This window comes from Pseudorca crassidens, chromosome 17, assembly GCF_039906515.1.
Source record: "Pseudorca crassidens isolate mPseCra1 chromosome 17, mPseCra1.hap1, whole genome shotgun sequence".
Lineage (NCBI taxonomy): Eukaryota > Metazoa > Chordata > Mammalia > Artiodactyla > Delphinidae > Pseudorca > Pseudorca crassidens.
The window spans coordinates 77,379,814-77,405,246 of record NC_090312.1 but is presented as its reverse complement, the minus strand read 5'-3'; the positions used below and the strand labels follow the sequence as shown (position 1 = coordinate 77,405,246).

Genomic DNA, 25,433 nt, shown 5'->3' with positions numbered 1-25,433 from the left:
ACCCCTGGGCTATCATTAATCCCCAGGATGCATTTGCCTGTCCTGGTAGTGCTTCCTCCTGGGTAGCAATTGCTAAATGTAATGCACAGGAAAATGTCATGTCCACTATTTCCAATTATACCATGAGAGATGGTGTAACCAATTGGGTTTCTAATACTATCCCTAAAAGGCCATCTTTGCTTAGTTCTCAAGACATTTCCTGTAAGCCTTTTAATAAGGAGAATCATGAATTTCCCATTTGAGATACATGGGTGATAACTACTAACGTTGACTACAGTGCAGATAATCTCTAGGTTTGTTTTGGCCTCACAAGTGTTGCACTGGAGCAGAGATGCTTACTGAAGTAAGATTAATATGTTCCAGAAATGAAAAAACTGGTCAAATAGTTTTTTAAAAACCTGTGGCTCTTTTCAAGATGGCTAAATCAATTAGTGAAGAATAGATGTTACTTTTAAAAGGAAAATCAGCCCACAATTTATTGTTCAACGGTATTATTAGAAGTTGTTTTTTTTTTTTTTTCCCGGTACGAGGGCCTCTCACTGTTGTGGCCTCTCCTGTTGCGGAGCACAGGCTCCAGACGCGCAGGCTCAGCGGCCATGGCTCACGGGCCCAGCCGCTTTGCGGCATGTGGGATCTTCCCGGACCGGGGCACGAACCCGTGTCCCCTGCATCGGCGGGCGGACTCTCAACCACTGCGCCACCAGGGAAGCCCAGAAGTTGTGTTTTTGAAGAGTGACTACATTCTTGACTTGGAACATATAAGACACTCAAAATGTTTTATTTTTAAAATGAAAACAAAATGTCCATACCCTTAAGATCATTGAAGCTTTTCAACTTGAGCCTTGGCCCTTAAAACTGGAAGACATTTTTCACATGCAGCACTTTATTTTTGTTCATAGCTGGTGTTGTTTTAACCTGATCAGAGTGAATGGGTGAAGAAATACCAAGTTCTCCACTTTGGCATGCATCTTGATGTCTTCTTGTAACAGGATTTGAGGCAGAACTCAGTTTGCCCTTAAAATCAGTAAAATTTAGAGTGAAGAATAATTTTGGAGTGTTCCTCATGTGGACTTTCTAGATCAAAATCATCTCCTCTTCACTGGCGATCATGCAGGCCATACTGTGGCGCCTTCTCATTTAAACGCTGGGCCTGGGGAGGGAAGAGGCTCAAATAGGTGGGGATATGGGGGGAAGGTAACTGGTTCTATTTGCAATCGTTGGTCTGGTGTCAGAAAATGAGGATTGATGTCCGTCTAGTGAGGACATCAGAAGGCACTGCGGTCTAAAGATGGCACAGCTCAGGTAATGCGTTTCTCTTTGGAAAGTATTTAGAATGAATGAGAGCTCGTTGTCTTTTTTTTTTTTGATTAATTTTTATTGGAGTATAGTTGCTTTATAATGTTGAGTTAGTTTCTGCTGCACAGCAAACTGAATCAGTTATACATATACATATATCCACTCTTTTTTAGATTTCCTTCCCATTTAGGTCACCACAGAGCGTTGAGTAGAGTTCCCTGTGCTATACAGCAGGTTCTCATTAGTTATCTATTTTGTATATAGTAGTGTATATATGTCAATCCCAATCTCCCAGTTCATCCCACCCTCCCTTCCCTACCTTGGTAGCCATAAGTTTGTTTTCTGCATCCATTTCTGCTTTGCAAATAAGTTCACCATTTTTCTAGATTCTACATATGAGTGATAGTATATATTTTTCTTTCTCTTTCTGACTTACTTCACTCTGTATGACAATCTCTAGCTGCATCCATGTTGCTGCAAATGGCATTATTTTGTTCCTTTTTATGGCTGAGTAATATTCCATTGTCTATATGTACCACAGCTTCCTTATCCATTCCTCTGTTGATGGACATTTAGGTTGCTTCCACGTCCTGGCTACTGTAAATAGTGCTGCAGTGAACAGCAGGGTGCACGCGGCCTTTCAGATTATGGCTCTCTCTGGGTGTATGTCCAGGACTGGGGTTGCTGGCTCCTATGGCAGCTCTATTTTTAGTTTTTAAAGGAGCCTTCATACTGTTCTCCATAGTGAGGGTTCCTTTCTGATGACCTGGGCTTCTAGAATTACAGGAGTCCCCCCTTATCTGTGGTTTTGCTTTCCATGGTTTCAGTTACTTTGGGTCATCCACGGCCTAAAAATATTGCGTGGAAAATACCAGAAATAAACAATTTATAAGTTTTAAATTGTGCGCTGTCCTGAGTAGCGTGATGAAATCTCGCTCAGTTCCGCCTGGGACGTGAATCATTGCTTTGCCCAGCGATTCCTCTCCTTTAGGCACTTAGTAGCCAGTAAGATTGACTGACGCGGTGTGGCAGTGCTTGTGTTCACGTAACCCTTATTTTACTTAACATTGGCCCCGAAGTGCAAGAGTAGTGATGCTGGAAGTTTGCATATTCTCTCACTCTGCCTACTTTATAAACTAAACTTTATCATAGGTATTATCTGTAGGGAACAACATGGTATATTTAGGGTTTGGTACCATCCACGGTTTCAGGCATCCCCTGGAGTCTTGGAATGTACTGCCTGCGGATGAGGGGGTGACTACCGTACATGAAGAACACCTGTCATATTATGAAAACTTGTTTTTCCTTGCTCAGCTCCCATGTTAAATTTAGCCTTTCAGGAGCAGTTCTATATTACAGCAACACCTGGTTCTAATAAATAAGTTCTGATAGTAGTTGAAAGGCATACTACAAAACGAAGTGTTACCAGTAGGCCCATGACATCCATGTGTGTCCGGAGCTGTGTACTAATAGATGAACATCCAGGCAGATTGCCTTATAAAACAGGATTCTGTCATAGACCAGTGCCATATTGAATGAATTCTCATTAACAGTGAAGTCCACCTGGCTGTGAGGAACTAGCCCTTTAAGGATTCAGTGAGAACTGCTATTCCTTTCTTGTGTGAGCGATCTTACAATCTTTCTCATCAGGCCCACAGCTGTAAAATCTGATTCTGGCAAAGTGTATAATCGCATTTCCAGCAAACCTTTGATGTACCCTGAGCTGAAACCACACCATTACATTTTCATGAGAACTTGATGCTCTTTGCTTCATTCTAAGCGTTTTCTCACATTTCCTTCTGTTTAAATAATCTAACTTAAATACCTTGAAGGGATATGAGTCATTCTTTTATATTAATTCCTGTTTTGGCTTTTGCCAAAAAATTAGTATTTATTTTCCATAAATATGACACATTCATTCTCGTGTTTACCTTTTTCCCGTCGTGATCGTATCCAAAACAAGACACTGAGAGGGAAGGCATATGTTGTTCGTTGACAAAGGTCAGATGCAGAGGAATGAGTTATTTTGAGACATTTTATATTACAATGCGTGGTACCCAAATGTTAAGCTTTTACAGTTCAGAGATATCTGGGTGCCAAGGAGGGTGATGTGAGAGAGGTTTTCTTGAACACAGGACTGTTGGTACTAAAACTGTGAAATGCTTGGCCAACCAAGGCTGTTGTCCAACCTGTGCTAAGACAGTGACTAGACTAATGAGACAGGAAGGATCAAGACAGAGAAATCCTGTTTGAAGAGGTGTTTCCTGTTTGGAAAGAAAATACACAGAAATCGAATACCAGAAGTGGTGGGAAGATAAAAAACTGGTACCCTGACAGATTGAGGTCTGTGGGATTCTGTGTTTAGTTCCAAAGGGAAGTGACTTTTCTGAGAAACAGCTGTTTCTGGTTTCCCTGAATTTCAGTGAGTGAGTTAAAACCAACAGTTAAGTGGTTTGTCTTATCCACTCACTCATTAATTTATTCAAAAACATTTATTAAGTATCTTTTTCCTTTGCAAGACATTGTCAACAGAAATACAGTCATCCCTTGGTACCCACAGGGGATTGGTTCTAGGACCCGCCATGGTTACCAAAATCCGCGGATGCTCAAGTCCCAGAATCAGTCCCTGTATCTGCGCTTCTGCATCTGCGGATTCAACCAGCCTAGGATGGTATAGTCCGGTATTTACTATGGAAAAAAATTCTGCATATAAGAAGACCAGCCCAGTTCAAGCCCATGTTTGTTCAAGGTCGACTGTAAACCAGAGAAGGAACAGCATGCGTCCTGTGGTGAGGTTTACACTCCCCGTGCTGGCTCTTACCTCATGCTGAGCACCCACCTGTGTTCTCGTTTATTCCCCATAATAACTCTAATTACTGAATTCCATTGTTAGTTCACTTTCTAGGTAGAGAAACAGAGGCTCAGAGACAAAGGAGCTTGCCCAAGGCAGAACGGTGGGATTTAAGCCACTAGAGTCTGAAATGAAGCCCCCGTGACACCATGCCCCTTGAAGCAAAACCCGGGATTCAGGGCACAGCTGAGCGGCGGAGCATTTGTGTGGTACCAGGCACGTTTCTAACAGCCTTCACGTGGGTCCTCTTATCTGATGTTTACATCAGCAAGGAGAATGCTGGGCCATCCGAAAAGGGCATTTTTCTCTAAGATCTGGGAAGCTCTGTAACAGGAATAAACTAAAGGGGGGGCCAGTGACAGATGAAGTTCTCAAAGGCTGTGTGCTAACCCCGGACAGGAACTACTGTGTAGCCAGTTTCTGCTTTGCTTTTCTGGGTGAATAAGTTAAGTATTCCAAATGTCAATATTAGCAGATGGGCAGCGTGTAGCACAGTGGTTGATCACACAGACCACCTAGGTCTAGATCCCAGCTCTCCACTCCCTGGCTGTGTGGCCTTGGGCCTGTGACTAACCTCTCTGAGCTTCAATAATCTCATCTGGAAAAGGATCATGAGAAAGACAGCATCCTCCTTAGAAGTTATTAGGAGGAATCCTTTAGGTAATAGTTAAAGCATAGGATAGTCTCTGGAATACAGTAAGTATTGCTTAAGTATTAGCTATAAGTATCCAAGTTCAAAGTGTACTGTAAGGCAGATATCATCACTACTATTTAATCTTAATTGTGTACTTTGTAATTTGCTATTTTTGTTCACCTTCTCTTTTTCCTGTTCATCTACTCAGACCTTCCACTTGGGTTGAGCAGAATTAGCCACGTGGCTTAGTACGCAAAACTGGACAATGCCGTTTACCTGGAGATCCAGGACCCGGAAAAGCTATCTTCCCTAAAAGCTATCTGAATCCATAGGGCCAGCTGGACCAAGTCCCCTGTTAGAGTCCACTGGGTCCCTTGCTTCCACTAAAAAGGGCATTAGAATCTCTGGGGGAGTTTGAAAAATACTGATGCCCAGGCCTCCCCAGAACAATGAAATTAGCATCTCTTGAGAGTAGGGGCTGGGTCTCAGTTTTTTTCTTTTTTTTAGAGAGCCCCAGGTGGTCAATGCTGAGACCCACTGCTCTAAAGTAAATCGACCCCCGTAACTCCCCTACCCCCTTGGCACACAGAGGGTTTTCATTTCTTGAGTGTAGCGAACGCTTTTTGAATTCACCTGTTGTACTATTTAAAGTGCAGTGGAGGCAAGTGACAGGAAACCGGGGAGCATCCAGGTCGCCTGAAAACTCGCTGGAAATACAGATTCTCAGGCCCCACTCCAGACAACTGAATCCGAAACTGGGAATGCACACTGTTTGCACAAGCTCTCTAGGTGCCGACGCTTGTGCACACTAAGGTTTGAGAACCTGGCTTAGACCAGTAGGGACCCATACCTAGAAATGAGGGCAGGGCCACTTCATTCAACACAGGGATGGGTGTGTGCGAGGGCAGATATGGGAGAGGCAGTCATAGCGACCTCCTGTATGTCTTTTGCTGCCGTAGTTAGATGCTTCCCGACCCTTGTGGTCGACGGAGCAACCAAAGAAGGAGCCCTGAGAAAAGTCTTAGGATCATTTTAAAAGTATAGTTTGCATCGGGGACCTCCAGGCATCTATATGGAAGAGGTCTGTCCATTAGGGTCAGCCACATCTGGGGCTCTTGTGGATACGGAAAGCTTTTGGACCTTTTAAGAATGAGAAGCTTGGGTCAGAAAGAAGTCTTATTTAACCCTCACGTTTTCCCAGACTAGCTTCCTTCATTTGAAAGGTTCATTCCCCATAGAAAGTCTACTAACTGGGAGCTGCAACCCAGATCTGCAGTGTTGGCTTGGTTTTTGGACGCCACCACGATGTAGTCTGTAGTCTCTTTACTGTGTGAATATCCATGGATCTAGAAACTTCCTTAGTGAGAGCCTCCCCAAACCCCAATATCAGTCTTGGGCGATCCTTAGCCCTGGACTTTCTGACCCAACATCAAAAACATAGCAGTTACCATGGCAACTACCTGGCCATATTTTCACATCTCCCCCTATGATAAGTAGGGCCTCTTGAGCAAAGCATAACAGCATGAATTATATTATTTATTGAGAGGTTGCATTAAAATAAACCACATTTGATCATGTCTTTAGCTCTTTGCTTAATTTTGCGGATTCTTTTCATTTTTAGTCTTGGCTTCCTAGAATCTTTGGAAAGTAAAATAATATATAAAAATTATATAACCCTGTAAAGCTTTAACAGAGGGTAAAATACGTTGGTTATTTTCTAGCATGTCTGAAGAAGATAGTAATTGTTTAATATCTTTGATTAATAAACCATTGCTTATTAATCAACTAATATTAATTAATCAAACAACTTAGCAGTCATTTGAACATATAAAGGTTTGAACCTTTATAAGGAAATCACTAAAGAGGGAATTATGGACATGTTTCTCTCTTTCTGCTAAGTGAAAAAATTAGGAAGTAGGAGATATTAGTGTATCTACCAGACAAATTATGCTAGAGTTTGTCATTTTATACTTCAAAAGGCTAAATGAGAATTTACGGAGTGTCTACATATTATGAATCCGTTTGCATTGTGAGGTATTCAGGACTGCTAGATATCTGTCATTTACATGTATGAGATTTTGTGGAGGACAGACATGGAAAGGACTTATTTTCTTATTTTTCTCCCCATCGTTTCTGTCGGCCGTTCTCCATCAACCATTTCTCATTTCTTCATGAAGTCTCAGGAAGAACCCATAGCTTTTTACAACTTTCAGTTATTTAAAAATCTAGGTTGGTATCGTCTAGTTTAAAACTTCAGACTCAGTTCTGGCTTAATGCTGATCCCTTTCCCTTCTCCCAGAACCAGACCTCTTCCAAGCCTGCCACTAGCGCTGCCTGTCCCGGCTGAGGACCCCCAATCTCTCATAGCCGGGGTCTCCTCTCCTGGCAGCCTGTCCCCTTGGCTGGGGAAAGGACCTGCTTCATCCACGGGGTCCATTCAACCTGGGTAAAACACGCCCATCCCCCCTCCACCCTGGCCCCGCCCTCACTCCGGTCTTTGCGTGGCCGTGGCCAGTGGAGCAGTCTGTTGCCCAGGGCTACGCATGGCTGACATCCACTCGCAGAACGAGATGCCAGCCCCTTCTCTCTGCACACCCAGTGCTTGGTAGGGTTTTCTTGGAGACTTTCTCTCCCTTTCTTTTTGAGAAGATTCCCCCAAAGAGAGAGCGAGGAAATGGTTGGAAGTGTGAGTCTTGCACTGGGGGTAAGTGATACTCTTTTCTTCCCTGCGTACCCACCTCAGGAAGGGGAGAGGAAAGGGGTAGCAGTTGGATGGATAGCAGAGCTGATGGCTTGCTTCTTAGTCCAGGATCTCACCTCAGGCCCCCGGCACCAGGGAATTATTGACCCTAGTGCAGAAGTCTCTCTCAGCCAGGGAGTGGGGAAGCAGGGTGGCTGGATCCTGTCCCTGGTTGGCTGGAGGGACAGGGCCTGGTCTGACGAGCCCTGTCATCCTTTGTCCTGCCCTTGCTGCTGGAGTGTCAGCGTGGCTCGGGGTCCCTAGGTCTGTGCATAAGTAACTGTAGATAATTACTCCAAAGGAAGAGGTGAATTATCCCTGCTGGGCCCGCCTGTATCGACAGAGCATGGACATGCCTTTTATCGGAGTCCAGGCAGGCGGGGGCCCAAAGCACATTGGAGCTTTGCTCTCATTCAGCTGCTCCAGCAGGAGGGAGAGTGTGCCTCCCTGGCAGGCCCACACAGGATGGGAGTGCGTGGGTGGAGTTCGGGGATCCTGGCATTTTAGGAAGAACTCTTTCGCGTCAATGACAGGCCATACTAACTGCTCACTGTAGGCTGCCTCCGCTCCCGCAGTGGAGAGAACAGCCTTTCACTCTTCCCCAGAATAGCAAGGCAGTGTCTGAGCCCTCGGGGCCATAGGCATAACCTTCACAAACAGAAATCAATGAGAATCAGGTGGGAAGTGGTATCCTCAACACATTTCTGATGAATAATAATTGTTTATATTTGCAGGGGCTTTTTATATGCTAGATTTGGGGCTAGGAGTTCAGGGTAGGCAGCGTGTAGACACATGACCCTGTTCTCAAGTTGTGGACAAGTAGAAATGTATCTCCAGTCCCCCTAAGCCAGGGGGAGTCGAACAAGATGGGGCGTATACATTGAGTTTCTGTCACTTTATACACACCATCTCATTTAATCCTCACAACCACCCTGCGTGATTGGATACTTTGATTCTCCTCAGTTTCTTCAGATGAGAAAGCTGAAGCTTAGAAGTATACATAACTTGCCCCAGATCACACGGGTGGACAAGGACAAGCCAGGGGTCAGTCCCTGGTCTCTGGCCTTGGATGTAAACTTCTAACGCTTGTGATACTGCCCAAGTCTTTACCAGCTTAGCAGACGTGGGTCTCGGCAGGAAAACGGGGGTGTTCAGAGCTCACAGGCTTCAGCATCAATGGTGCAATTTTTGCTAGTTTTTATAGTTAGGTCTTTAAAAAAAAAAATCAGAGCCGATAGAATAGCTGCTGTGGTTCTCTTCCACCCTAGATCTCTAAGGAGCAGGTGGTTTTCTCTGCATGGGACACGCCATTCTAGGTCACTTCAGAATAATCATTGTTACCCTAAATGGAGTAAGCTGAGTGTTGTTTTTAAAATGACCAATCTAATTGCAGCTCATAGATGGATCTGGTAGCCACTTAAATAGCAAGTCTAAGGAGCTGGGTAGAGGGAATCACTAAAAGAATTTGTGGAAAGAGCATCTCAATGACTCGACTGTCCTGTAAGCAATTACTGTTTAGATTGCAGAGTAAAGGTTTCAAAGGTTAAAATCCAAGCACATGAGCAGAACACAAAAATGTTCCAGTTGCTGGAGGATCTGTGGCAGCCCCCAAACTGAACAGAGAAACGACCCACAGATAGAGGATCCCAACAGAAGCCCAGCAGAGCTGCATTGAAATGCCCTCTGCCTTCTTTTTTAATGGTCTCAAGAGGCAAGAATTTCAAATCACGGATGCATTTACCTAGTTCTGTGTTATTATCAATAACTACGATTAAAGCTCAAGAAAATGGAACTTGAGTGGACACACTTTGTAGTTTTTGTTTTGTTTTATTCAAATTTAGCAAAACTCACCATTTTATTTTCTCAAAGCTTCTGAACATGTCTTTCAATGAAAAGAAGCAATTATAAATTTTGAGGGCAAGATTTTCTAGAAAGTAGAGAGGAGGAGCGTGGGGGGAAAGGAGAGTTTTTGGTTTGTCTACGCACAATTCCTCTTCCCAGGCTGGTCTTCACCAGCGGTGTCCAGAGACAGCCTGCATTTGTAAGGATGTCGGAACCCACAAATATCAGGTGATTTGACTTGAAGGTTAATATAGGACTGCCTTGTTCTCTGGCACATTCTGTGTCCTGAAGCTGAAACAGAATGTACCAACCACTTCTTGTGGCTAGGAATGGAGACCATTGGGGCCAGGATCTTTGGAGACTTTCCTTCTTTGTTTACAGTCAACATGGCGATGTGCCCTCTGGCACGCGGTCAGCGGGGCCTGGCACTCCCAGCAGTCAGGTTTCCGACCGGTGAAATCAGAGGCTGGGGTCCGATCTGCTGAGACGTGCTATTGCTGTCAGGATCTTCTGTGAGGCTCCTGGACCACTTTCCATGGTCGGTGAGGAAGCAAAACCGGTCGGGAATGAGTTGGCTGTGGCATAAGTCCCGGTACCTGAGCCAAGCTCCCCTCCGTTCATCTCGGCTGTGCTGACGCAGGGTTGACATGAGGCAATGTGCCGCCAGGGCCAAGGGCAGGGAGAGAACAGCACGTCGGCCAAGGGCACGAGAGCGGGGAAGGGACCGTCCTCAAGCCTGAGGGAGAAAGGGTGAGAGAGAGCCGCGAAGTCTGCCTGAGGAGTGTTTACAGGGAGGCAGTCGACATGGCGACAGCAGGCAATTAGGGATTCCCGAGTGAGAGCGGGTAGAGGACCTCCTTCTGAGATGTGGCCTGCGGGGGCGCGATGTCCCCCGCCCCTGCCACTTGCTCAGACATCCCTCTGGGACCCAGAAATCCAACCAAGCACAGACCTCTGGGGTCGAGAGTAAAATTTCACAAATGCAGCCCTGGCATTGTTCCTTGGCGGACGGCTTTTCCTTTTCGTGAAATCCCATCTCTTCTCTCAGCGTTCAGCACCTGCTCTGTTCCTTAATAGCTCCCCAGGGCCTAGATCCAGCTGGGCTGCACTTACAAAAACGAGAAGGATTACAGGCTTCTAAACAGAAAGGATGGTAGAGATCATCTAGTTCACTGACCTCATTTTACAAATGAGGAAATGGTGGCCAAGAGAGGCTGAGTTACTTCCCTGGGGTCACACAGCTTGTGCAGGGGGCAGAGGGGGGATATCAGCTCAAACGGATGAGCCCTCACTTAGCCTGTGAGGGGTCAGCGGAGCCGAAACCTGCCTCCTCGACACTGTTCTCTCCACACTGGTGGGTGGAGGACCATTAATTAAGGAACACAGTATAAGTAAATGTTATTAATGTGGCCAGAGGACCCAGAAACTCTCAGATCCTGCCTTCAAGTAATCATTCCTTTATATGAAGTCCCTAAGAGAAATATATCCATGGGCCAAATGATCAGTAAGGCAAAAGGGAATATTTTTAGTTAGCCCAGGCTCTGTGCCAGACGTAAGAGGGTTCTATCAGATTAAAGTCAGAGCTGGCCTAGGCAGCAAGCCCCCGGCCAGAGCGATGCAGTCCATTTTTAGGAGGTTGTTTGGAAATGCCAGTAGGGAGCGTGGGAGAGCGAGGCGGCCCATGGAGGCGGAAGTTCTCCTCTGTTCTGAAAATCTTGATGGCACTGAGCTGGACACCAAAATGGCCCCAGGGGCCATTTTTCCAAACTTGTTCAATTAGTAATTTAAGAGCTGAGGGTGCTGAGGTCTAGAGAGGTAAAGTGACTCCTCTCCCTGCTTTGACAAAACTCTGGGAACCTTCGGACAGACCATGGTGGAGCAGCCTGTCCAGGGGGCGGTGGTTTGATGGGATCCTTTAGAAAACTGAGAAGCTGCTGGAGGGCCCGAAGGGGAGCGAGACCCGCGGTCACACCTAAGCAGCTCAACACTCAGAGACATCCCGACTCGAGACAAAAGGCAGAACCAGGTCCTTCCCCTCTCCAAAGGCAGATGGACTCAAAGACAGGTGAGGCCCAGACGCTATGCGGCTGACCTTCTGGGAGCATCAGGATAGATGATGGGACCTGATGGCAGGCAGTCCTGGGAGTCGGACAGAACTCCGAAGCGCTGAGTGTTTACCTGGGTCATTCGGGCAGAGACTGGATGAGTTAAAGAGGCACTTTAATGACTGGTTTGATCTGACAGATCCTAACTTGTAGGGTTCTTCCTATCCCGTCCCACACGACTTCCTGACCGAGCAGGGGGTCCTAGAGATCTGAGCGGGTGTAATGAAGAAGCTATGAGATCATCCGAGACTGTGCCGTGGATATAAAAAAAGGGAATCAACAGTTTCCTGTAATTCTAACGCTCAGAAAGGCCCTACCGTGAACATTTGTGTCCCTCCTTTCCTCTCTTTTTCTTCTTTCTTTCCTTCCTTCTCTTTTCCCCACAAAGAGATGCTTCATTAAGAGGCTATAGCTTGGCTCCTAGAGCAAAGGTGACAGCTGTTGCCGGGCCCCAGCAGCAGACTCGAGCTGGGGGTAACCCAGAAAGGCTCTGCTTTGGTTCTCCCCGCAGCTGTGTTCCAGCCAGTTCTCTGGGTAGGTGGGTTTTCTCTGTTTCTCGGTGCAGTGGTGGGCCACCCACCATCATGTGCTCCTGTGTGCTTCCTGACACTCAGCCTCTCAACTGGAGTCACGCTGCACATAGTTTAAAAAAAAATCTTTGTTTTACTTAATATTAAATTGTGTGTAATTTCTCACGCAATTAGCTTTTTTTTTAAAGGGAACGCTATTTATTTATTTATTTTTTTGTCTGCGTTGGGTGTTCGTTTCTGTGCGAGGGCTTTCTCTAGTTGCGGCGAGCGGGGGCCACTCTTCATCGCGGTGTGCGGGCCTCTCACTATCGCGGCCTCTCCCGTTGCGGAGCACGGGCTCCAGACGCGCAGGCTCAGTAGTTGTGGCTCACGGGCCCAGTTGCTCCGCGGCATGTGGGATCTTCCCAGACCGGGGCTCGAAGCCGTGTCCCCTGCATGGGCAGGCGGATTCTCAACCACTGCGCCACCAGGGAAGCCCAATTAGGTATTTTTTAAGAATATTATTGCAAATGAAGATAGCATGATTTATTGAATCCATCTGCTGTTGTGGCTGTTCAAGCAGTTTCTGATTTTTCACCCTGCTTTATATTTTTATACATCAGTCTTGGTGGGTAAGTATGATTCTTTCTGTACGGTAAACTCCGATGTTCTTAGAAGGGACATGTTTAAGGACAGAAGTCTCATGTTTAAGGATACCCATATTTTAGTGGTCTTAATACATTCGGCCAGATTTCTTTTTGGAAGGAGCAAGCCAATTCACACTTCACACTGCCAGACGCTGACAGGGTCTCCATCTCACTGCAATTTCTTCAGCATTTTACCTTTGCCATTTTGACAGCTGGAAAATTTGTCCTTTTTATTTTAAGAACTCTTCTTTTTTTTAAAATTTGGGTGCACCGAGAGGCCTGTGGGATCTTAGCTGCCCAACCAGGGACTGAACCAGGGCCCCCCAGTGAAATCGCCAAGCCCTAACCACTGTATCGCCAGGGAATTCCCTAGAACTTTTTAAATAGCATGGTATTGGCTACTATATTTGTTTCATTTTTAAACCCAGCTTATTTTAGATTTTATTTTAATGTGATCATTTAATAAGGATGTACTGTTGCTCGTTGTTCCCTGGGATTGTAGAGCGTAAAATGTAGACAACTGGATATATCAGCCCTAAAATATTTCTAAATTTTGTTAAAATCACCTGTGGAATTTGCATATATTTCCTTTATTGTTAGTGTGTTTAGAAAAACAGGCCTTATCCAGAGATCAGTTACGTTCTAATACATGTATTTTTCAGTCTTTTAAGACAGGGGTCCCCAACCCCCAGATCCACAGCCTGTTAGGAACCAGGTCTCACAGCAGGAGGTGAGCGGCTGGCGAGTGAATGAAGCTTCAGCTGCCGCTCCCCATTGCTCCCCATTGCTCCCCATCGCCTGCATTACCACCTAGGCCATCTCCCCCCACCCCACCCCCATCCGTGAAAAAAATGTCTTCCACGAAACCGGTCCTTGGTGCCAAAAAGGTTGGGGACGGCTGTTTTAAGATACAGCTTTTATGATACTAAAGCTAATTGTGAAAGTACCTCCTCTGTGTCACTCCTCATCCAAGCTTTCATGGAAGATTTAATTTCACATGCAAATCAATCCTGCAAAACGGATGCCCTTATTATCTCCTTGTCTAGAAAGTGAAGGCACTGAGACTTGCAGTGGTTAAGTGACATGCCTACATCACTAGCCATCGAGTTACAGAGCCAAGGCCCTCTGGCCAGTGACAGGGCTTTTCCCTAGGAAGCAACGCAGTTTTAGCAGGGGAAAACTAGACCAGCCAACACTGAAAAGCAGAGATGAGATAAAGATGGACAGGGTCTAGCGTGCTCCTTTCTGCTTAAATGACTTCACACCCGTGTTAGAATAAAACCAGACTCCTACACGTGTAGGATCAGGCCCCTGGTTTCCTCCTGTCTGACCTCCATCCCACCTCCCGCCCCAAACTTTATTCAACTCACATCGACCTTTTTCCTGTTTCTTTAACAGGCCAAGTTCATTTCTGATTTAGGGCCTTGGCCTGACTGTGGTAAAGTGATCATTTACCATTTTTAGTACTCTTGTCTTGACATTCACATTATCTAATAAATATTTGCTACGAATTTTTGTAGTTTTTTTTTTTTTCTTTTAGGGAGGAGTTGTACCATTCTGGGAATTCAACTTCTATGATATGATGCTTCCCTTTCTAGGGCCTTAGGGAAGACAGGATGAGATCACAGAATAGTGCAGCTGGAAGAAACTTGGATTTCCTTCCGTAAACAAGGATACAGGTTCCCAGAGAGTTGGGGGACGTGCCTGAGATTGTGCAACTAAATTAGCAGTGTGCCAAAAAAATTACTAGAAATATGATCTTTTGACAGGATTCTGGTACCTTCAAATTCCCAGACTTCTCATCAATTTTCTCCATTTATTCATTCTTTAAGCAAATGGTTATCAATCAGTTAATATGTTCCAGGAACCACACAAGGTGCTTAGGGTGTAGTAGGGAGCTTTACAGACAAAACCTCAGTACGTACAGAAGTCAAATTCTTGTTTGTGTGTGTGGAGCAGTGAAGGCGATAGAAAATAACAAACAGAGGTACAATATAATTTCAGGTCTTGATCAGTGCTATTCTAGCTCCTTTATAAGCTTCTCCTTACAATCATTTACATTCTACAGGTAGATCTCCACCTGTCTTCTCTTAGGCGTGGAATGGTATGATGTTTGGTTTCAGGGGCATCTTTTCAAGTAAGACAACAGAGCAGGAGTAGAGGTCAAATAAATCTCTAAGGAAGCACCTTGTATACTATGTCAAAAATAACAGAAAGATTTGCCACTGAAGTGTTCATAATTTTTAAAAAACTCTGAAAGTTGACCTTGCTATAAGAAAATAGACCCTGCTGAATAGAAGGGAGATATATACTTTGGAAATCTAAGTACCGTCTTTCACTTAAGGAATACATCGTTCAACTTCCTTTCACACCAGTTACTTATTATTGCTTTGAGAATAAGGTAGCTAAAATGTGAATTTTTTAGTTTTATTTTTTATTGTGGTAAAACATACATAACAACATTTACAGTTTTAACCATTTTTGAGCGTACAGCTCTATGGTGTTAAATACATTCACATTGTTATACAACTATCACCACCATCCATCTCCAGAACTGTTGATCACCCTGAACTGAAACTATACTCGTAAAACAAAACCTCGCCATTTACCCTGCCCCCAGCACCTGCTAACCACCATTCTACTTTCTGTCTCTGTGAATTTGTCTAGTACCTCATGTCAGTGGAATCATACACTATTTTAAAATATTATTTTTAAAACTGACCTACTCTATATAGGAATCAAATAGTAAATTACTAGCACAAGTTAACTCTGTTCTGACCATTGTCACTGATTGTGGTTTTTATGCATTTTGCTTATTAAATCTGTGAGGTGGTGTTAGTGAAGGAGATGATTTCAGGTCATTTTGACAAAATAAATCACTAGAGCCCTCTCATGACATACAGGGCTTCTAAGTGAATTGAAGAAGGCAAGTTTCAGACCAAGATCAACTTAACTACTTATGTGTTATGGTTATTGATTTCCTAATTGGAAATATAAGGTTTTTTTTCTTGGCCGTGCAACTTGCAGGAGCTCAGTTCCCCACCCAGGGATTGAACCCGGGCCCCGGCAGTGAAAGCCGGGAATCCTAACCACTAGGCCACCAGGGAACTCCCAGGAAATATAATTTTATAAGAGCTTTAGGTCCTACATCATATGCGTTCGAGGTGATGCTTCTGGTGCCAATAAAAAAATTTCTCTGATGTTCAGAATTATTTTCTTTCCTGAAATAGCACTAAAAATGGTTTTGAGGGCTTCCCTGGTGGCGCAGTGGTTGAGAGTCCGCCTGCTGATGCAGGGGACATGGGTTCGTGTCCCGGTCCGGGAAGATCCCACGTGCCATGGAGCGGCTGGGCCCGTGAGCCATGGCTGCTGAGCCTGCGTGTCTGGAGCCTGTGCTCCGCAACGGGAGAGGCTGCAACAGTGAGAGGCCCACGTACCACAAAAAAAAGAAAAAAAAAAAAAAAAAATGGTTTTGATTGATCATAACACATGCATTTTAAAATGGGCTAAAATTGATTACAGCATACTATTTGATTGAAACAAAACCCAGATTGTAGGGATAACTCCAACAAAGGCATTAGCAACATCACTTTCATTTTCTGTGTCTGTGCTAATTGAGTAGACAGATTTTTCCTTTTAGCAAACAGAGACTGATAAAACATCTTCAGCTGTTTTGCCACCATTAATTGATGGCAGGCAGGCCTTCAATGCCTATAAATTTGATGTATGTTCAGCAAAGCCACACATTTTAAATCTTGACTTTTAAGATTTTATAAGTGTTAAATATGTTTTAACTCACGAGGAGAAGTGCTTAAATTACATATTACTCAAGCATACTTGAAGAGGTTAGGGAAAGCGTTTTGGATGCTTTCAGTTTTCTGCCCTCTAATTGAATTAACTTTGGAGACGCTCCTGTCTGCTCACAAAGCTGAAGCGAGTGGATTTTGTGCCCACCAGTGCAGGTCGCAGGCTACAAACCCAGTAAGATTTGTGCCCGTGTTCCAGGAGTGCTTACTGAGTGTTTCTCAGCAACGTAAAGGGCTGGGAGACTGGAATTTAGAAAACAGATATGCTTGTGTGCCACTTACTGGCTCATACTAACCTGAATTACTGTGTGTTCACGTGTTCTGTTTCTCTGCTGGAGGAGACTCGCTATTCATTGCTCTTTTATTAAATATGTTATTTTATTAAATATGTATTTATGGTTGTCAGTGGTGATGGTGATGGTGGTGATGAGGATGATGATGACTTTTACCGAGAAAGCCAAGGACAGGAGAAAAGACCAGATGGGAGGAAATAAGGGCATGAAGAAAAGCAAGGGGCAGAATTTCTGGGCGAGCCAGCCAGTCCTGTCACTCTGCTCTGCTCGCACGGGCCATGTTTCAGTTTTGCAGGCACTCTTGCCTCTTTCTTTAGATGGAAACAAATCTCATTTTAATTGTAAAAGCCTTCATTTACAGTGAATTTAACAATGAACAAGAAATAGATAACTAATAAGTACCTACTTATAGCACAGAGAACTCTACTCAGTACTCTGGAATGACCTATATGGGAAAGACTCTAAAGAATCTAAAAAAGAGTGGACGTAGGTATACGTATAACTGATTCACTTTGCCGTACCCCTGAATCTAACACGACATTGTAAATCAGCTCTATTCCAATAATTTTTTTAAAAAAGAAGTAGACTTGCTGGTGAAGATGTGGAGGAAAGGGACCCTTCCTACACTGTTGGTGGGAATGTAAACTGGTGCAGCCAATATGGAAAACAATATGGAGGTGCCTCAAAAAATTAAACATAGAACTACCGTATGATCCAGCAAGTCCACTTCTGGGTATCTAAAGGAAATGAAACCATTATCTTGAAGAGATAGCTATACCCCCATTTTCATTGCAGCATTAAATAGCCGAGGTAGGGAAACAACCAAATGTCTGTCAACCGATGGATGAATGGATCAAGAAAATGTGTGTGTATATATATATATATATATATATATATATATATATATATATATAGACAGACAATGGAATAATATTCAGCCTTTAAAAGGGAAGGAAATCCTAACATTTGCAGCAACATGGTGAAACTGGAGGGCATTATGCTAAGTGAAATAAGCCAGACAGAGAACGATGGAGTGGCATCACTTATTTGTGGAATCTAAAAGAAAAAAAAATAGTCAAACTTATAGAAGCAGAGCTTTGAAAAGTGGATGCCAGGGGCTGAGGTTGGGGAAAATAGCGAGAGGTCTGTAAAGAGTAAAAATCTTTCCGTTATAAGATGAATAAAGTCTGAGGACATAGCATATAATGTGGTGACCACAGTTGATAACACTGTACTGTGTGAATGAAATTTGCTAAGAGAGTAGAACTTAGATGTTCTCACCAAAAATAAAAAAGGGGGGGTAAATATGTGAGGTGATGGGTGTGTTAATTAATGGGGGAATCCTTTCACAATATACACGTATATCTAATTATCGAATCGGTACACTTTAACTATCTTATAATTTTACATGTCAATTTTACCTCAGTAAAGCTAGGAAAAGAGAAGTGAATTTGCAGATTTTTAATTAACCAAATGCAAAGAAAAAAAATCTTGGTATTTGAGTAGTCAACATAAGAACATTCAGCAAGAACACAGCCCAACTCAGTTTTCCAAAGAATTGATTATTTTATATTTTAAAAGATTTCTTTTCTCCTACATCCTAGAAAGTCCAAAGCAGTGTCATGCACCTGGCAAGGAGAGGAGAAGAAAATGTTGTCTCATATTATTGAACAAGTGCGTACACACCAGGAGGACCACTTTGAATCAGGTTTGAGCCAAATCATACTTAACAAAGGTGGCCCGGGGAAGGGGTGGGCACCAAGAGACAGAAGCATCCCATGAAGCACAAGCCCAGCAGAATCAGTTCTCACCCCTGTGACCCAGGCATTATACCCGTGACGCCAGCACAGACACAGCTGTTACTTACTGCTGTCCTTGCCTGGAGCAGCTGAATGGCTTTCACCTAAACCATAGAGAACATCCTTGGTAAGTGCATTCAAAATCGCCACTGTGTTTATGTCATAAAAGGGAGGTATAAGGAGACATTACTTAGATTAGAATTGCTCTTTGCTTGTCTAGTGAAATTATTACATAATTAACGTTCTTGTTCCCGTAAGAGTTTATTCTGCACAATAGAATGTTTTGAAGAAAAGCAATGCCGAACTTTGGTTTCATTTGACACATGCCAAAGCTCTAGTGTAAACCTAGAGTAGGAGAGCAATGCAGAGTCCCTAACTCTGGGGCGCAGCAGGTACAAAACATTTAAAAACTTCCAATGTCTGAAAAATTGCATATTAAAGATTCCTAAGCCAGGCGTAGTCAAGAATTCTACAGCCAGACTATTTACAGTAAGTCTCCTACATACGTGTGAGTTCGGTTCCGAGAGTGGGTTTGTCCAATTCGTTCGTAAGCCCAACAAAGTTAGCCTAGGTAGCCAACTAACACAATCGGCTATATAGTACTGTACTGTAGTAGGTTTATAATACTTTTCACATAAATAATACATAAAAACAAACAAAAAATAAACATTTTTAATCTTACAGTGTAGTACCTTGAAAAGTACAGTAGTACAGTACAACAGCTGGCACACAGGGGCTGGCATCGAGTGAACAGGCAAGAAGAGTTACTGACTGGCGGAGGGAGAGGAGGCGGGAGACGGTAGAGCTGAAGGGTCATCAGCAATAGCAGACGGAGGGCGAGGTTTAATTTCACTCACGCCTGATGGTGAGGGAATGCACGGTCGCATCTTTGAAAGTTCACAACTTGAAGGTTCGTATGTAGGGGACTTACTGTACAGCATTTTAGTCAACGTCTGTGTTTAAAAAAATCATTCATAAAGTGATTTAATATATCATCTCTGCTTAAAAACTGCAGCATATCATTAGTGAATAACTTCGGAGTGCACTGAAAATGAAAACTTCATTTTCAATTTTAAGAATGAAATACAATACCAATTTAACTATTGCTTAAATACCTGGAAAGTCAAACTGTCTTTCCTAGGTAGGTTTTCCATTTGGGCGAAACCGCGCACATGAGAGGTAGCATCACCCACAGAGGGACTATTTTATGGCAATCATAGCACTAAAGCACATTGGCTGGTATATACTGTATAAATCACAACATCAGAGGGGTTCCTGACCTTGGCATACTGGAAGTCCCCAAAACACAGCAGATCGGGTAACCCTGAAGTGCAAAGATAATTCTCTATAGGAAGGAATCGCTATCGTGGTGTCTTCCTTGATGGGAACATTGGTGGAAGGCAGTTATCACGTGCAGTCCTGGGTGGGGTTGGGTTAAACTTGACAGAAACGGCAGCCGAGGTGCTGAGGGCAAAACCAGAGATGTGGTAACAGAAGAGTGAGACAGTGCAGGCAGCATGTGGTCATAGCCATCCCGAGGAGAGAGATTCCAATAGCCTGCCTCAGGAAGCATCGCCTGTGCATTCAAAGTCGTCTTCTAGCTTAGCCTTTGTGAACACACACTCACGGGGCTCCAGAGAGCACTCGGCACCGTGCGCAGCTGCACGGGTGTTGACGGTGAACAGCAGATGTGAGCAGGCCGGTGCCGGTGCCGCAGGCAGCCCGGGCTGCAGCCGTCGGCACGGTGCTGCATCGCTGCATGCAGGGGTGCTCTGGCCCCAGCTCCCCAGCTGCAGCACCAGGCTTACAGGAGGGGCTGCTGTATCGTCGCCTTGGCGGGGTGGCCGAGGTGCAGCTCTGCAGTAACGCTACGCCCACCTGATCCCTCCCTTCACACGAATGTGGTCTCTGCCCAGAGCACACGATCGAGCCCCTTTTCTGCTTTCTCCTCCTCCTTGTGCTGTCAGCGTGACTGGCACCTCTCCCCTGCCCCCTCGCCCAGCTAAACTGGGGCGGCAGATCCCTGTTTTTAATCGTTATCTGTGCACTTAGGTGCTAGACCTTACTTATTAGGGTGTCCAACCCCTGCCTTTTATAAAGGCTATGAATAGCCCAGAGCGTTAGGAAAGTGCTTAGAATTGCTTCCTTCGATTAACTGTGGCGCCCTGGGCTGTGTCTGCAACGTCTGAAAGGTCAGGGACATCTGAGAGCCCCTGTGCCTGTAAACAAGTCTGACTATTAGGTGGAAAAGCCAACGCACTGTCCAAAGGAAGGAACCAGACCGCGTTCTGCCTTTCCTTTAGCTTCCAGCAAGCAGCTGCTCTCCGGGCCTCTTCTTCCCATACGCCAGCTGAGTGGGAAGAAGTATTTTTACCCCTCTCTCTCCTTCCCACTTCGCCATGCCAGGGATGCGTCATTTCTTTCTTTACCCCTCCGGTGAAGCTGTTGGTTAATAAGAGCTGGGGGAGGGGTGGGAGTTCTGATCTTCAGGGCCCTCGGGTCTTGTGTGGAAAGTGAGGGGTCCTTTCCGGTCCAGCTCAAACGTACCGACAGCCTCTGAGCACCCACGTTCTGCGTTTAGTTCTGCTGAGTCTTTTTTCTTTCTTCTGTCTTCTACTATCTTAATGTGGAAGTGCTAGCTCCCCAGAGGAAACACCCCAGCCAGGAAGTGGATATGGGAGAGAAGTAAGGGATGCTGGGGAGGAAGTAAGGGTGATGAGAATGGAGACACCAAACACAGAGGTTTGTAGCCTTAACCCGCGTGAAGACGACACGAGGAGCTTGCATAAATTCAGATCCCCAGATCTCCCCGCCTACTTGAATTTGGATTCAGTAGCTCTAGGATGGAAGTACCGGACCCCAGAATCTACATGCTGGCGCCCTGATAATATCATAAAAGTGAGTCTTGCATGTTTTCCTGTCCTACAAGAATCAAGTACCTGTGGCTTGAGCTCCCTGATCTAAGTCAGTGCTTCCAAGTGATGTGTGCTCAGATACTGCTTCCCAGGGGGTGGCCCAGGGACCCTTGACCAGCTTCATCCATTTCCCTTGCTGTGTTTTCCAAATACTGTCATTTGTTCTGAGTGTGCTGATGTGAAAGAGGTTGTGAGGCATTGGCTAAGCCGTACTGTTTTAGAATCCCATACAGGCTAACTATCCCTTGAGTAATAAAGTTGATTTCAGAGGAATTATAAATAAACTAAAAGAGGAGAGTAGAAAGGATATAGTTTGGGGCCAGGCTGGGGTTCAGGAGACGTCTCTGCACAACGTCCTTGTCCACTGCACCAATCCAGAGAGACAGAAAGCCCTGGCGAAAGGGAGGATGCCACAGTTCACATTTTTCAGACAAGGGATGCTCTCTTGTTGTGTCTAATCACTGCTGCTTCTCTTTCGTTCACCTTTTGACAGCGGTTCTCACTGCCTTGCGTTTTTAAAGCATGTCGTAGGATGCTGCTCGACTGTCCAGGAAGATAGTACTCACCCATCAGCTGTACAGGTTCACAGGCACGTCTGGTGAGAATTCAGAGGGATTTTGTTCTTTGTTTTGAGATCAGAGGATGGCATCATGTCAGTGACAGCACATCTGCTGAACTTGTCTTTGACATCAGCATCTGGAAAGATAGAGATCAGGTGGCCTTCCTCTGCCAACCAGAGCCCATGCCGCGTTCAGACAAGTTCCCCCTCGTATATGATTTTCGGCCTCCCAGGCTGCAGGCAGTGTCGGGTGACAGGGTGGCCAGTGTTCCGGGTACTCTCACCCTCCGGTTCCTTGTCCTTGACTTGTTCTTTCCTGACTGGTGTCTGCCAAAGGGTTCAGAGCAACAGTAGCAAAGAACACTTGTTGCTCTGAAAGCCCGTCACACCTGCTCCCGCTGGAGGTGCTGCAAGGGGTGGAGGTGGAGGTACCAGTAATTTAAGATGGTCTTGTTGGCAATTTAGTTAAACCTGCTGTGCTGTACTGTCTCCAAGAAGGAAGGTAAATGAACGTTCTAGTGACTGAATCAGCTGGCATTTGAAAGGGCGGGGACAAGAGAGAGACACCTCCCCGGGAATCTTGACAGGTGAAAAATGACCCAGAAGAATCCTTTGTTAAAGAGTCAGCTTGGCTGGCACAGGTACTAAAAACCAACTGATATTTGCTATAATTTGCTTAAGATTTCTGCTAAAAGTCCCTGCCCATTTCACCAGCACACAGAGGACAGGGGATGGGTTTTACATATTGTTGTTTTCTACCTACATGCTTTTCTTTGACTATCAACTCTCAATTATTTGTAATATCGCAAATACACAATTATGGTTTAAAAAAACCCACAGATTATTTTTAGTTGACTTCTACACGTAGTTTTATATTTACATATGAAAATGGGTGTGCTGCATGCTTGGAGAATTCATGTTTAACAAAGTAATGAAGCCCGACTGGGCCGATCGCCCTCTGCAAGTGTTGGCAGTCTGCCCAGTTCCCGTCGGACTCCTTTTATGGGCTCTTATCTATAACCCATGATGTCCTGGGATTCAATATTAGCAACACTTGGACATTTTGGCTAGTAGGAGAGATGAAGTTAAATGTTTGCGTCTCTACCTTTGTCTTTTGACAGAATGAATGGGAGTTGCAAATGTAGTGAAGCACACTGGCCGTGCTGAGCAGGCTTGGTGCCGCTGAAGGGGGCAAAGGATTTGGTAGCACATGATGTGGGTCTGAATCCCAGTTCTGCTACTCAACAGTGTAGCCCTAAGCAAGTAATTTAGTCTCTCAAACATCAGACGCTCACCAGCTAAGGGTCATCATCATCAGTGGCCTGCTTACCTCCTGGGGTGTGTGTGAAGGTCAAAGAGGATGGGAGATAGGAAACCATTTAGTAAACTGCAACTGGGTCTTTTATATTTCAAATAGTCTAGGGCTCCAGTGCTAGTAGGTCTCCTACACGTTAACAAAGCGGTATCTTAGCTTGAGCGAGCGGTCATTCTCATAGTGATCAAGAATGAGATTTTCTATACACAGAGAGATAGTCCGCCCCCAATAAATTGCAAATTAACTTCCAGCTTACTTCAGAGTTTCTTTTCAAGCTGCGAGAGTATGAGAAGGAGGCATCGGAACAGATACCCTCATGCCGAAATCAGGAAAACGCGAATAGAGGCTCGAAGCCAGTGGTGTAGCTTCTACACCTCTGACCTGCCCAGGGTGCAGATCTTGGCTTTTTCTCCTCTCCCACCCCCAAACCCTGAGGCGATCTCATTTAACCCTGTGGTGTTGAATGCCATCTGTATGCTGAAGATGCTGGAAGCTACAGCTCCAAATTGAAACTTTCCCCGAGCTCCAAACATATACCCAGTTAAATTTTCAGTACTGTCACTTGGTTATCTAACAGGTACTAGAAAATTAACATGGCCTATACTGAGCCATTGATCTCCTCTTCAAGTCCACTTCCCACCGAGCCTTAAATATTTCAACCAATGGCAGGACAATAGCTCAGATCAAAATTACAGGAATCATGCATGCTAGACTCTGCCCTGGAGCCTACCAGGGTTCAAATCTCAGCTCTGCCGCTTATCAGCTCTGTGACTTTGGATAAATTACCTTATCGTTCTGTGCCTCAGTTTCCTTATCTGAAAATGGGAACCAAACAGCACCTATCTCTTCATGTTTTTTGGTGAAGATAAAATATGTGTTAGTACACATCAAGCACTCACAACGGTGCCTAGAGCGTTGTAGGTTCTATGGAAGGGTTTGCTGTTGTTATCATTTCCTCATGCCTTATCTAAATTTCATTAGCTCTACTTTCAAAGCATACCTTGAACTGGATGACTTTTCACTATCCCAGTACCACAACCCCAGTCCAGACCATCATTCCAGCTCTGCAGAATTCCCAGGCCCTTCCTACTCGCCTCCCTGTCTTTGCTCTCCCTCTGCTCTATCCATCCTCGGCAGAGCAACCAGAGTCTAGGCTCCTTACCTGCAAGTCCCACCTGTTCTAGTTCTGCTTTCCTTTCCAATCTCATTCCTGTTTCCTACCTCATTCAGGATGGTCTAGCTGCCATGATGGCGCATTTGCATCACTTAATTCTCAGCTCAAATGGCATGTCTTCTAGGAGACCTTCTCTTGTCTCCACCATCAGAGGCCTCCTCAACCAGTCACTGCCCACCATCGTCATATCCTCCTCTTTTCTTCATAGGCTTAGCAGGATCTGAAACGACCATATTAATGGACAGGCCTAGAGGTCCCTGTTCATTTCATCCCATGGAATCTCAGGTCCTTGACTGCGAGGACCCACTTTGTCTACTTTGTTGCCATCTGACAGTGCTAAACTTTACCTGATGCTTGAGAGCCTGGAAAACACTAAAGTCTAAGAAATCCCCCCATCCTTTGTATTTGAGAAATGATTTGCTTGCAAAGAACCATCCTTCATCATACACCATGATCAAGTGGGGTTTATCCCAGGAATGGAAGGATTCTTCAATATATGCAAATCAATCAATGTGATACACCATATTAACAAATTGAAGGATAAAAACCGTATGATAATCTCAATAGATGCAGAAAAAGCTTTTGACAAAATTCAACACCCATTTTTGAAAAAACTCTCCAGAAAGTAGGCATAGAGGGAACTTACCTCAACATAATAAAGGCCATATATGACAAACCCACAGCCAACATCATTCTCAATGGTGAAAAACTGAAACCATTTCCTCTAAGATCAGGAACAAGACAAGGTTGCCCACTCTCACCACTATTATTCAACATAGTTTTGGAAGCTTTAGCCACAGCAGTCAGAGAAGAAAAAGAAATAAAAGGAATCTATATTGGAAAAGAAGAAGTAAAGCTGTCGCTGTTTGCAGATGACATGATGCTATACATAGAGAATCCTAAAGATGCAACCAGAAAACTACTAGAGCTAATCAATGAATTTGGTAA

The 25,433-nt window shown here is 44.6% G+C and overlaps 2 protein-coding genes across 2 annotated transcripts in view; both read left to right on the top strand.

The window, feature by feature from the left end:
- Nucleotides 1-22,035, top strand: part of CHD7 (chromodomain helicase DNA binding protein 7) — a 444,235-nt gene extending 422,200 nt beyond the window's left edge. Inside the window, exons 45-46 of the mRNA XM_067712237.1 lie at nucleotides 18,328-21,420; nucleotides 21,931-22,035. The gene's annotated coding sequence lies outside the window, so the exon portion shown is untranslated. The remainder of the gene's footprint in view (nucleotides 1-18,327; nucleotides 21,421-21,930) is intronic.
- Nucleotides 1-25,433, top strand: part of CLVS1 (clavesin 1) — a 212,037-nt gene that overhangs the window by 21,009 nt on the left and 165,595 nt on the right. Inside the window, exon 2 of the mRNA XM_067712250.1 lies at nucleotides 18,328-18,431. The gene's annotated coding sequence lies outside the window, so the exon portion shown is untranslated. The remainder of the gene's footprint in view (nucleotides 1-18,327; nucleotides 18,432-25,433) is intronic.